This window comes from Ascaphus truei, chromosome 17 (assembly GCF_040206685.1).
Source record: "Ascaphus truei isolate aAscTru1 chromosome 17, aAscTru1.hap1, whole genome shotgun sequence".
Classification (NCBI taxonomy): Eukaryota; Metazoa; Chordata; class Amphibia; order Anura; family Ascaphidae; genus Ascaphus; species Ascaphus truei.
Genome location: NC_134499.1, coordinates 31,985,174 through 31,999,412, shown reverse-complemented (window position 1 = coordinate 31,999,412; position 14,239 = coordinate 31,985,174). Strand labels below are relative to the sequence as shown.

The 14,239-nt window shown below is 49.0% G+C and overlaps 1 long non-coding RNA gene across 2 annotated transcripts in view; it reads left to right on the top strand.

Moving 5' to 3' along the window:
* The first annotated feature begins 2,016 nt into the window (after positions 1-2,016).
* LOC142468498 (uncharacterized) overlaps positions 2,017-14,239 on the top strand; it is a 36,862-nt gene continuing 24,639 nt past the window's right edge. The window contains exons 1-2 of one of the 2 annotated variants that reach the window (XR_012788671.1): positions 2,017-2,173; positions 3,086-4,525. This is a non-coding gene — a long non-coding RNA (uncharacterized LOC142468498). Of the gene's footprint in view, positions 2,174-2,933; positions 4,526-14,239 lie in introns of those variants that run through there. The other variant, XR_012788670.1, reaches the window with a different exon arrangement.

Below are 14,239 nucleotides of genomic sequence, written 5' to 3'. Positions count from 1 at the left end.
ATAGAGTATATCACAGTGTGTGTATGTGTATATATATATCACAGTATACAGCGTATAGTATCTCATACAGTGTATATATCACACAGTATCTCATACAGTGTATATATCACACAGCATATAGTATATCACACACTGTATATATCACAGTATATAGTATATATATCACAGAATATAGCATATACTACCCAGTTTACACCATATTGTATCTCACAGAGTATACATCGCACAGTATATAGTATATATCACGCAGTATAAAGTATATATCACACAGTATATAGCATACATCGCACAGTATATACATCACGCAGTATCTGTATACAGGTATATCTATAGATATATACACACATCGCACTGTATGTCACACAGAGATAGATAGATCGCTCTCACTCACTCTCCTCACCTCCTCCTGCAGCACCGGCCGGGACAGAACACGCCCGCTCCACGTCACACAACGTGAAGCGTCATGACGCAAAGAGGCGTGTCACACTGAGGAGAAGGTCTCAGATCGACAGGCTCCGCCCATGTGTGCGCTAGCCCCGCCCATCCAAGGGGGCTGATACCTTGTATCAGTGAGGAGAGGCAGGGAGATGTGGAGGAGATGTGGGGGAGAAATGGGGGGTATTGGGGAGGGGGGAGTGGGCTGAATACTTGCAGCGGTATAAACTGCATAAATATATAGAGATATGAACGGTATATACATTTATATAGAAAGAGAGAAAATAACTGATATACATAATCTCTGAGATAGATATAAGAAGTGTGTGTGTGTGTGTGTGTGTGTGTGTGTGTGTGTGTGTGTGTGTGTGTGTGTGTGTGTGTGTGTGTGTGTGTGTGTGTGTGTGTGTGTGTGTGTGTGTGTGTGTGTGTGTGTGTGTGTGTGTGTGTGTATATATAGAGAGAGGGGGAGATATAAGAACTATATATATATATATATATATATATATATATAAATAAAGGAGTCTTACACACACAGTATTCATATCCTCACATACTCACTCTCACTCTCGTCCTCTGCTCATTCTAAACCATTGAACCAATCCAAACTGACTCATCACTGGCACATGTCAGAGTGCTGTGACTGTGCATCTCATGTTATCTCCATGTGCCTCAGGCACCAAGATTAGATTGTAAGCTCTTTAGAGCAGAGACTCCTTGTACCTGCCAAATTCTATGTACGCTGTCAGTACTACATACATAAGGAATATATATGAGACTGTACAAGTGACCCCGTAGCACTGTATAATGATAATAATTACCCCTACAGACTGCTATTATCTAAGAGTACCATAACTCCTTCACTGCCACAGGGGCCAGCAACAAATCCCTCTGCATGTCATATATATGTAAAACTACATGTTGCGGGTATAGTGCATCTAATCCCCTCCCCCCACTACACCTGTGTGCACATACTGTAGTTCCTGAGGAGTGAGGACACATTCTGGGCATACAGGAGCCCTCTGTCTGTGTCCACACAAACCGTGCAGTTTCAGCCCAGCAGGCCGCGTCCATACTGTGCTTCCGACGGTGCACGTGCGGCGCAAACAATAGGCCGTACCTCTATGAGGCCAGCCATAGAGCGCGCGATGAAGTGTGATGGCGCGGCCGATTTTCAAGCAGACAAAAGGTTTTGTTTTGGTCGCGCGAAAGCCGGGTCATGTGAACGGTTCAGCCAATGAGGGCGAACCAGCTTCGCGACGTCATGGCCACGCCTCCCCGTCACGCCTCCTCCCCATTCCAAAGGCCACGGGTCGCCCAAGCGACAGGCGCCTACTATATCCGCGGCTACGGCCCCAGTGCCTGCGCTGCACGCGCGCCTGCGAGGCAGGCGGCGCGTGCAGCCGAATTCCCCGGTCTGCAGTGAGCTGCAGGGGGAAAGACGGGGGGGGGGGGGAGTGATGGGGGCGCAGCCATGACGTCACCAGGCAGTATCACCCTCATTGGCTGAACCGCCAGGGGGCGTGGCCTAGCGCTCCGTCGCGAGTCCTGATCTTAATTTTGTTGAGAGCAGGAGTTTCTGTCGGCGCAGCGCGGCGCCCCCCCCTCGCAGCGGGCCCGGCCCCATTGTGGGGCGGATCTTGTCCCTGCGGCGGGTGCTGCAGTAGCCAGCGGGGACCTGGCCTCGCAATGACAAGGAGACAGGCAGAGTCTTCTCTCCCTCCCTTCAGGGGCAGAAGTAAGGCTACAACCCCCAATACCAGGGGCACAGGAAGAGACCTCCCCTCCCCCCTCCCCCTCCAGGGGCAGAAGCAGAACAATCCCCCCCCCCCCCTTCCACTAACAGGCACAGAAAGAGAAAACTGTAACGGGGCACAGACAGAGTGTGTGTGCTGTACATATATGTGTGTGTGCTGTACATGTATGTGTGTGTGCTGTACATGTATGTGTGTGTGCTGTACATGTATGTGTGTGTGCTGTATGTTTGTAGGTGTGTATGCAGATATATGTACTGTAAGTGCATTGGTGTATAAATCTATTTGTAAATGCAGTTTAAAATATCTTAGCAGGTATGTGTACTGTACATGTATTTGTTTGTATGTGTGTGTGCTTGTCTGTGTTTATGTATGAATATATTTATCAAAATGTTTTAACTAGGAAAGACACATTAAGGTGTCTCTGCGGTGTGTGTGTAGTTGTGTGTGTCTGTGTATTGTCATGTGTGTGTATAAGTAGGTGTGTCTGTGTGTAGTTGTGTGTGCATCCATTTGCGTGTAGTTATGTGTAGGTGTGTCTGTGTGTGTTTATGTTTGTGTGTACAGTAGGTGTCTGTGTGTGTTGTCATGTGTGTAGTTATGTGTAGGTGTGTCTGTGTGTGTTTATGTTTGTGTGTACAGTAGGTGTCTGTGTGTATTGTCATGTTTGTAGTTATGTGTGTGTCCATGTTAGTAGATATGTGTGTGTGTGTACAGTAGGTGTCTGTGTGTAGTTCTGTGTCTGTGTGTGTATTGTCATGTGTGTAGTTATGTGTGTGTCCCTGTGTTAGTAGTTATGTGTAGGTGTGTGTGTGTGAGTACAGTAGGTGTGTGTGTATATCTGTGTCAGCAGTCAGCTGAGTGATGGGCTCATAATGCTCCCTTTGTTTCTCCAGCAGGCGATGGGAACATTTGAAAGCACAGAATCAGAGAGGGAGAGGGAGAGAGAGAATTGGAGAGGGGCGGGGATGAAGGAAGAGACGGACGAGTCGTGATATCCCCGTCCCAGGAATTATCACAACTACAAATAATTCTAAGGGAAAATATGCAAACAGTACTTTATGTCATAAAAGGAATGGTTGCAGTTTCAGGGTATTGATGCTTGTTACTCGTGGTAACTGAGGCAGTTTCAGGGTATTGATGCTTGTTACTCGTGGTAACTGAGGCAGTTTCAGGGTATTGATGCTTGTTACTCGTGGTAACTGAGTCAGTTTCAGGGTATTGATGCTTGTTACTCGTGGTAACTGAGGCAGTTTCAGGGTATTGATGCTTGTTACGCGTGGTAACTGAGGCAGTTTCAGGGTATTGATGCTTGTTACTCGTGGTAACTGAGGCAGTTTCAGGGTATTGATGCTTGTTACGCGTGGTAACTGAGGCAGTTTCAGGGTATTGATGCTTGTTACTCGTGGTAACTGAGGCAGTTTCAGGTAAACACAGGCCGGGTATTTTTATCTCGGTTGAGTTAAAGACCCCCTCAGAACCCTGCTCTGAATTGTTACTACTGTTACCAAAATGCTGCTTGCAGTAACGTGTTTGAAGCGTCACTATGTACCACCTCACAGTCAATATACAGTATATATATATATACAGGTCAACCCCATTATAACGTGATCCGTTACAACGCGAATCCGCTTATAACGCGATGTAAGCGTGGCTCCCAAATTTCATATTTAGGTATACTTTACAACACGATTATTAGTGTCTTAAATACTTTATTGTACAATGCATACAATTGCACATTATTTCTAACGCGATCCGCTTATAGCGCAATGTGATTCTTTGGACCCCAAGCACAGTGTTATAACGGGGTTGAGCAGTATATATATATTGCAGGGTTCCCCCCTGTATCCCTTTACCTTCGGGAGTATGCGCGGGTGCGAGCTGGAGACCACGTTAGTCGGAGCTGGGACACAGAGAGGTGAGGGTGTAGGTGCAGGGTGTCTGTGACCCCTGCACGAGGCCAGAGACCCCCTGATAGGCCCCCGCTAGGCCCCGACTCCCCTGTAAGCTTGTGGTTGCTACAGGGAAAGGCCCTTAGACAGGGACACTGGCCCATTAGTTTATCAGTATCAGGGACCCAGCTGCGACGCTGCGCAGCACTGGCGGTTGGCGGTCTGGGACCAGACCATCATTGCATCATAGAGACTATCTTCGTGCGGGACACTCCAGCTGGATACCACCTCACGCCTAGGCGGACTCATCGCGGAGGCGGACTCCATCGCGGAGGCGGACTCCATCGCGGAGGCAGACTCCATCGCGGAGGCAGACTCCATCGCTGGATCAGCGGATCCTGTTCGTTATCAGTCGGCGTGCCCGGGGGCTGGAGCACCTGGCAGGTACCTACTACACTAAGGGCACCAACCATTACACCTAGACTAGTGAGCAGCGCTGTCTCACACATTGGGGTTGGGTGTGGCGTGTGGGACTTATGGGACACAGTGGTGGGTTACGGCCCTGCGTGGCTTGGCAGGTAGCTGTACCCCATTAGTGTTCAGTAGAGCTGTTCATAATATATGTGTGGTTCATGTATATGTCTGTGTGTGTGCTTTTAGTAAAGTATCCTTGTTTCACCATATTATTGTGTATTGTTCATATATGGTCCTGCACGGGGTTATCCCACACAGTTAGGATCCTGCGCAGGTGGAGGCACTGTCACCTATCGAATCAGGTACCCCAGGCTCCCAGCGGCGGAGGTTCAGGCCTCCTGTGAGCCACAGGTAACGCACCACACACACCGTCGTCGCCTTATCTCCCAGGGGGTGGGGGAAAGTGCGCTACATATATATATATATGGTTTTTTTTTGCGGCAAAAAGTGACACTGTGTGCTCATTTGCATGTCATTTCCCAGAATCCCTTGCTGCAGTGGAAGTGCTGTGTGCTGGGTGATAATGGGGAAAGGCGGGGTTGCAGACCTGCCTAAGACATGCAGATGAGCATACAGTTGTATTTGCATATATATATATATAAAATCACCCTGACTTGGGACGAGGAAACAGTGTGTGACATAAAGCAAACCTCCCATACATGTAATAAAGCTGCAGCTGTAATTCTACTGAATAACTGCATCTCATTCTTAGTGTTAATCCTGTGGACATGGAGGTGTGTGGGAGGAGGGCACATTGTGTGTGTGAGCACATGGTGTGTGTGGACACATTGTGTGTGTGACGGGGAGAAAAGGGTTAATACCTGATTTGCCATGCATTACTGTTGTTGCCCTGTCCCCACCATTTTTATTCCCCATGTGCAGTCCATTCCCTGTCTGCGAGGTTAAAAGACAAGATGCATTGCTTGCCATACCCTCTAACCAACACATGATAGAAGATCTTAAATGTAAGGCAGGAGGTATTTTTTTTGTAAGTCTAAGCAGGAATTACTTGGACATCCAGCTGTGATATGGGTGAATGAGCTTCCGTATTTTTATGACCAAGCCTGAAAGGGTTGTAATTATTTTTATGATGGAGCCTCAAAAGGCTCCCACAGATTTAGAGCCCCCCTGTCTAAAAGAGTGTCAATTATGACAATACCCAGAGGCCCATAATGTATACAATACTGGCATACTGATGCACAGCAGATGTCAGGCTAGTGACACCTCTAAGTCAGAGACCAGACACAGTGGCCCCAAGAAATGGGTGTAGCCCAGGTATGCTAAGTGGCATGGGCGTCAACCTGACCCATGCGCCCTGCCCACCGGACAGCCCTTTTGACCGGTCTTATGAACTGTGGGTCACTTGGCTATTCGTGTTTTTTTTTATTCCCACGAGGGGATTGGATCCACATGTTAAAGATAGCTTTGGGCAGTCTATAACTGTGGCTTCCCCAAGTATCCCCAGTGTGATTCCTGAATTTTAATCCATGATGTAAAGATGCAAGACTTTGTTCCAGTACAGCAGCAACCAGTCCAGGAGTGAAGGGGTTAACAACCACATAACCACAGGACTTTTAAAACCAAAGCTGCATTTCTTGCACTGGCAAGCAAAGGACCATTTCTTTCCTTCCAAGGACAATTTATTTCGTTTCCTGATCCCAGTGAGTGTGGTTTTTTTTTTAACTTCATAGTTTAAAAAGTTTTATTGGGTTATACAGCTTATACATTGTTACACAACCCATTATTAAACATCCTTAAACCCACATAGATTTTCCCCTTTAGCTTTCACCTTCGGGGGTTAAAATCGCTCACAGTCTGTGTAGGACAGACAACATGTACCCACGAGACTAGACAGACTAGACTGACCTGACCAAGGACAAGACAACAACGGGTGGAAACACCGGGAAGGGGGGGGGGGGGGGTTGGACTTCCATTGTGCGCACCTGAGTCGGCGGGCATTCGCCTGTTTAGTGATTGCTCTCCGGGTGTCGCGTGACAAATCTCCTTCGTGTATCAATTGCTACTGGGGTGTGGGGGGTCCTACCTGTCTCGTAGCTATGGTATTGTATGTCCTGCTCAGTCACCAGAGAACGCATCTACCATTATTATTGCAAAATTGTACTGGCATCTATCCCGGGGATATCTGTCTGGGCAATCCATGGAGCCCATACTTTTAGGAAATTTTGGCCAGAGTCGTTGACCCAGCTTGTCAACTGTTCCATCTGGCAGACGTGCCACATTCTGTTTCGAATTTTGGGGATTACTGGTAAATCTTGCTGTTTCCACATTGCTGCGATCTCGCACCTGGTGGCGGTTGCAAAATGTGCGACCAATTTGTGTGCCGACTTCGGCAGACCCTGGATCCGCCTGCCCAAAAGGAACAGCCACGGGTCCAGGGGGATCTTCAAGTCGGGAATCCTTTGTGCCCATGCTCTAATGTTTTCCCAAATTGGGACCACCTTAGGGCAGGACCACAGCATGTGAAGTAAGTCCGCTACCTCCCCGCACTGCTTTGGGCAGAGCGGGGAGTATCCGCTGACAAATTTAGATAGTTTTAGTGGGGTGTGATACCAGCGCATCAGGACCTTATATGCGTTGTCTTAACGTTGAGCAGATGGAGCTTTTGGCTGCCGCCTGTAAGATCAGCTCCCAGTCTTCGTCCTCTAAAGTCTTCCCTAAATCCGTCTCCCATTTAGTCATGTAGTTCAGTCTGGAGTCGTCAGGTCCATGTGGACAGACCACTTCCCGGTACATTCTAGATGTAAGTCCCCTTGTGTCCGTAGCTCTAGAACACAGCTGCACGAAGTTAGTCCTAGCTGGCCTAATTGGAAATTTATTGTAAAATGCTCTGATCTGGAGGTAGCGGAAGAATTCGGTATTTGGTAGGCCCTTCTCTGATTTGATGTGTTCAAATGTTTTAATAAATGTACTCCCCTCCAGATCCTGTAGTCGCTTATATCCCGACTGTATCCAATTTTTAAAATGTCGTTCACCGGACATCCCCGGGGCGAACTCCGGATTATCGAATAACGGGGTCATTAAGGAGTTTTTCGTCGTTAGGTTATGTTTAAATTTGGAACTCCTCCACACCGCCAGAGAGTTCACCATGGTCCGCATCAGCATCTCCGCCGTGTTGTCACATCGTTTTGGTAGCCAGATTAGGTTGTGTAAGTCTATTGGTGCACAGCAGGCTCTCTCCAGCGCCACCCATCTGCGCAGTGACGGGTCTGAGTGCCACTGGATCATTTGACCTAATTGTGCTGCTTTGTAATACGCCATCAAGCAAGGTACCGCTAGTCCTCCCCTAATCGTTGGCCTTGTTAGTATGCCCTTCGCAATTCGCGGGCTCTTGTTATGCCATATAAATGTCATGATTCTTGACTGTAAGGCGAGGATGTCAGCTCGCACCAATGGTATCGGCAGGGCCTGGAACAGGTAAAGCACCCTTGGCAGGAGATTCATTTTGATGCTATGAATTCTTCCAAACCAAGAAATTCCATATCCCGCCCACACCCGAAGGTCCTCCCTTAGAGTCCGGAATAATCTGGGATAATTGTCTTTATATAGGGAACCGTAGGTCCTAGTAATGTGGATACCTAGGTATTTGATTGAGGAGGCTTGCCATTTGAAATTAAAATTCAGTTCGATTAATTTTTCTACCGGTCTTGGTAGACTAATATTAAGGGCTTCGGATTTGGTCTGGTTAATTTTGAACCCTGAAATTTGATTAAATGTTCCCAAAATCTCGAAGACATTGGGCAGAGAAGTAAGAGGCTTTGACAGTGTCAGGATGACGTCGTGTGCGTATAGCGCCACCTTGTGGGACTGGTCCCCTACCTCTATCCCTGCTATATCTGGGCTTAGGCGGATATGTGCCGCCAAGGGTTCTATGCATAGGGCAAACAGCAACGGCGACAGGGGGCATCCCTGTCGCGTCCCACTACAAATTGTGAATTGTTCCGAGGGGAAGCCCTGATGGCGCACCCCTGCGGTGGGGCCTTTATATAGGGCTAAGATGGCTTCTAAGATGCGTCCCTCGAACCCAAACGCCCCTAGTGTTGCCCTCAGATAGGTCCAATCGATCCTATCGAAGGCTTTCTCAGCATCCAGACTTAACAACATAGACGGGATGTTTTTTTTATTGGCCAGATCAATTAAGTCTATTATCCGTCTAGTGTTGTCTGCCGCCTGCCTTCCTCCGATAAATCCTACCTGATCCGGGTGAATTAACCTGGGCAGGACGATACCCACCCTGTTAGCTAGTAGTTTAGAAAAGATTTTTACATCAGAATTGATCAGGGAAATTGGCCGATAGCTCTTGCAGTCTACCGGGTCCTTGCCGGGCTTGTGGATCAGGGAGATTGAGGCCTGGAGCATTTGGGTTGGGAAGGAGCCTCCCGCTAGAATTTCATTGAATAATTTCAGAAGCTGTGGCGCTAGTATTTTAAGATATTTTTTGTAGTATAAATTTGAAAAACCATCTGGTCCCGGAGCTTTGGCTGGTTTAAGGGATTTTATTACCTCGGAAAGTTCTTCAATGGTGAAGTCTCCCTGTAGTGCCTCCCTCTCTACTCTGCCCAATTTGGGAAGATGTACCTCTTTGAGGAATTTCTTTGTTTTCTCTCCTATTTTTTGTGTGTGGCTGACCTTATCTCCGTCATAGAGAATTTCATAGTATTGTTTAAATTCCTCTACTATTCGTCTAGGATTGGAGGTAAGGTCCCCCCCCACTTAGTTCGTATTGAGGAGATACTATAGTTAGGTAGTCTGTTACGTAATTTGTTGGCAAGTAGGGTATCTGGCTTGTTGGCTTTGTCATAAAACTTTCGCTTAGACCAGGCCAACTCCCTCTCGGCTCTGGAGGTTAGCAACAGATTAAGTTTAATTTTGGTGTCAGAGAGCTCCTTCAGGGTATCTCTCTGTTTGTTGGATATATGAAGGGCGGAGAGATGTGCTAGTCTCTCACGTAGTACTTTTATCTGAGCCTCCTTTACTCTTTTTGTTTGTGCTGCTAGATTCATTAGGAGTCCCCTCATGGTCGCCTTATAGGCTTCCCAGAGCGTGGAGTGAGAAGACACACTCCCAGTATTAATCTCAAAGTATTCCTTGATTTTATCCTATCTCCCGCTCCGATGTTGGGTTTTTTAACAGCAGCTCGTTTAATTTCCAATTCGCCCCTGGCCTCTCCAGCGACCGCAGTGTGACCGCAGCTCAATTGGTGCGTGATCTGACCATGAAATATCATGGATCCCAGAGTGGGAGACCACGGGGACCGCCTTATTAGAGACCAGGAAATAATCTATCCTGCTGTATCTGTCGTGAGGGTGTGAATAGAAGGTGTATGCTCTCGCCGTGGGGTGTTGCTCCCTCCATATATCGATCAACTGACAGTCTCGTAATCCTTGAAGTATGTTTAGTATGTCATGTTTCTGTGGTTGATTAGTCCCCGTGCATCTGTCCAGGTCTGGGTCTAGGGTTCGGTTTAGGTCGCCTGCTAGTATTACACAGCCTCGTGCGACCTGATGTAGCTTATCAAAGAATTTCGTGAAGAACTGCGGGGTTTGTTCACATGGGGCATATATAGAGTGACATCTTGATTATGGATTGTCCCCGTGACTATAACATAGCGCCCGTCAGTGTCTACATATGACTTTACGACCTGGAAGGGCAGTCTGTTGTGGACTAGAATGGCCACTCCCCTTTTCTTAATCGCAGCAGAGGCTAGGAAGACTGTTCTAAAGTGTTTGTCTAGGTATTTCGGGTGATTGAGTTGGGAGAAGTGTGTTTCCTGAATAAAAACTATATCTGCTTTTTTGCGGATGTAATCTCGGAAAGCAATTCTACGTTTTATGGGGTTGTTGAATCCTTTGACATTGTGTGAGATAAGGATCAGCTCATTACTCATCTGAATGTTGGGGTGAACCTGCGACGAAGAGCACCGGTGTTTTCAACTCCGCCGCTAACCTTCTCCGGTACGGGGCTTTGTCCGCACAGGGGGACCCTCGGATCTCCGTGTCTGGTGAGTCCTGGGGACTGGGAGGAAACAAAAGGGAAACCTGGGGGGGAACACATACACAACCACACACTTAATGTCCTCAGAGCCGTGGCCCCGCCATCTTGGCTCCAAGTCCAACGCCTTTGGGATCTGGGGAACTTCCGCGGGACGCCCCCCGCCATCACCTCTCCCCTGCTTCCCCCCCCCCTCCCAAAGGACTTTGCTGGGTCTTCCCAACTCCAGCCCCTGGCCCATGTGGACCACAGAGCAGGCCCGGCTCCCATAGCTCCCGCCCCGCTCCTAACTAATTAACTTTACTGAAACCTCTATGACATGTAACTCCTAACTTTAACGCTAACCCTGGTATATATTGCTACTCCTAGCCTCCTAGTCACGATTTTTCCATGGGTTCCCCTGCCTCCTCACCATTCCTCCACCCGGGACTCCGTGTTCTTCGTTATCGTAATCTACCCCTCCTGGTGTTCCTATCCCCTATTTTGCCACCAGCCCTCATCCTAGTGTATGTCTATGTGGCACCTTTCTTATCCCCCTCCTCTGGCAATCCCCATTACAAGGAGCCTATCCCACTCACGTTGCGCTTCCTTCAGCTTCTCTCCTCTGCTCCCTATCTTCCTCTGAGCCTTCCTCTTCTCTACACTACTTCCTACTTACTCACCTACCTTGTTCCTATCACTTTACCTACCGTTCCTTCCTCTACTTCCCGCTGCTATCTGTTCACTTGCTGTACCCTCCCATCCGTTGTCGCTACACTTTCTCTTACCCTCCCCTATCACGTCACCCTGTACATACTTTCCCATACTAACCACTTCTCACCTTGCCTGCTCCTGCCGCCTTACTCTCTCTTCTGTCACTTCCCATCAACCTTCTACTTGCGTAACCACTCTATCCCTGCCTATCTCTCAGCCCTTTCGTTGCCTTCGTGTCTGTTTCTATCACTTCCCCCTTCCGTTCGACGCCGTATCCATAACTCTCCTCTTCACCTTCACCTGAACTACCCACCGCTTCTTCCTCTCCGACCTCTACTTCCGCCCCCTATCTCCTTCTCCTGACCCCGGCTCTCTACTCTCCTCTCCCCCACATATTGGACTATTCTTTCTTGTAGCCCCTTCTGTGTCCGGTGACCCTCCTGTGTCCGACGGCCCTTGTTCGTGTTGGCGCTGCTTCCCTGGCCTCTCCGGCCGCGCCATGTAGCTCCGCTCCGGTTCCCCTTTAATTCTGCTGCTGCGGTGGGCCTCTCACGTGTCGCCACTCTGTGACGTCCGCTACCGGCCCCTCTGCCCCATCCAAGATGGCCACCCACTCACTTCCGCTACTGATCTCCGGCCATTTTGAGGTCGTCGTTCTTCCTAGGCGGTTGTGTTCGCGCTCTCCGCTCGGCTGGTGGGGACTTCCTGCTCCTGCGTTCCAGCATGGATCTCTGCCTCCCTCGTGGCTGCCACCATCTTTGGGCCTCTCACCTCCATCTCTCAAGTAGGTAAATCTTGTTTTACAGGCCACATTGAAGAGGATTTCTCACCGATGGGGTATTTATCTTGGGCCCCTTAGAGTCCTTTAATTCCGTTCATTATGGGCATGTTACCTTCTCAGCTATGTTTAACTTGAGCTGAGGAGGGGATGTAGCAAAGCAACTTTGAAACTCGAACCTTTAACCAGGTAACTTTGTGAACATCCTTTTTACTTTAGGGGCCCCCCTCCTTCTGACCCTCAGCGTTTATTTGTTGGTGACCGGGGAGCATGCCCCACTGTTGCCCAGCTGGGGCCCGGGGTCTCGTCCGTATCCTCACTAGTAGTCGGGGCCCCTTTGAGACCCAGCTTCTGGAGAAATGCTTCTCCCTCCCCTATCTCCTTCATGGAGATGGATCTGCCATTTCTGCTCACCAAGAGCCCGAATGGAAAGGTCCACCGATAGCGGACGTTTTGGTCCCTGAGTACCTTTGTGATCGGGAGTAATGTTCTGCGCCTCATTAGGGTCATGGGGGATAGGTCCTGAAAGATGAGCATTCTGGCCCCCTCGAATTCAATTGCTGGGGTGGCGCGAGTCTTGTGGAGGATGGCCTCCCTGGTACTATAGTAGTGCATTCGCACTATGATGTCGCGCGGTTGTTCCGTATGCATAGGCCTCGATCCTTGGGCCCTATGGCAGCGGTCCATCTCCAGACGCTCCTTGGGGGACTCTGGTAATAATTCCCCCAGTCATCTCAGTACGAACTCCTCACAATCCCCTATCCCCTCGGGGACTCCCCTGATCCTAATGCTATTGCGCCGCTCTCTGTTTTCGGCGTCTTCCTGTTTTTCTTTAAGTTCATTAATTTGTAATTGCATCTCCGCCGTTTTTTTTGCGTTCCGTTTAGTAGCCTTGGTGGTTAGGTCGAGTTGCGTCTCCACTTGTCCTGTACGCTCCCCCAACCTACCGACCTCCCTCCCCAGTTCTTTGATTTCCGCCTGCAATAAGGTCTTTAGATCATTATAAAGGCGATTGAAATCGCAGAGCCTTACTGGTTGGAATTCAGGGTTTTCGCCGTCCTCCCTCTCTCCTTCCCGCTCTGAATCGGAGCCCTGGTTTGAAATCGGCGCCATTGCAGAGTCAGCCACGCTGCTTCTGGTACTGCCAAAGTACTGGGGGAGCCCCTTTGTTTTCGGGGTTTTGGTTTGCCGTTTTGACATCCTGATCAGTTGTCTAGCTGCTTGGAGTAGTTTTTCAGCTTTTTTAATTGATTTTGAGGTTAATTGTTAACACTATTCTATGAGCGGGGCACAGAGCACTGAAATCACACCGCCATCCTCTCTGTCGTCGCGCATGCGCCCCCAGTGAGTGTGTTTTAAGTGTATTCTGCAGATGTCGTGTGTTTGTCTATTAAGGAAATAAATCACAATTTATTTTGCAACTTGTTCTGTTCAATCAAGTACCCAGAAATATAAATGTGTTGATAAAAGTTGATGTCACCGTGACAGTGTGTTTGGACACATTGTGTGGGGACACATGTGCGTGTGTATAGGGGTGCATGTGTATAGGGGTACGTGTGTGTGTGTGTGGGGGGGGCATGTTTTGTGCGTGTGTATCAGGCACACCATGTGTGTGTTTGTGTGTATAGGGGCATGTGTACATTTTATATAGATGCGCGTAGTGTATATGGGGTGGCACATTGTGTTTGTGTGTATAGGGGCATGTGTGTGGGAATTTCCCTTTAGGCCGCGCCCATGGGGAGCGCGCACGCTGGCGACCGTGTGCCTGGCGTCACGCACACCTGTTGCTGGAGAGACTTGTGGCCTAGTGGTAGACGCGATGGCGTGTCGGGGTGTGGCCATGATGTCATGGAGCTGATTTGCCTTCATTGGGTGAACCGCTCACGTAACCCCGTCTGTATCGCACGCACGGTCGCTCGCTCGCTCTATGGCCTGCCTCATAGAGGCACGGCATTTTTATTGCGCCGTTGCGCTTGCCATGGGCCCGGCCTGACCCTATATGTCAGTCCTGGTAGCTGCAGGCAGTGTAGGGGTTCAGTCCTCACAAGGCCTGAGGTGTGAGTTGTATTATTGTTACTATGGTGTTGCATTTTCCATGCACGTCTCGCCATGCCTTAGGCCTCGCTCAGACAGGCTGCGACGTGCGCACGCACGTTCGCCACTCTTTCGCTTCGGTGAGTGAGAGTTTTCAAACAGAAAACGAC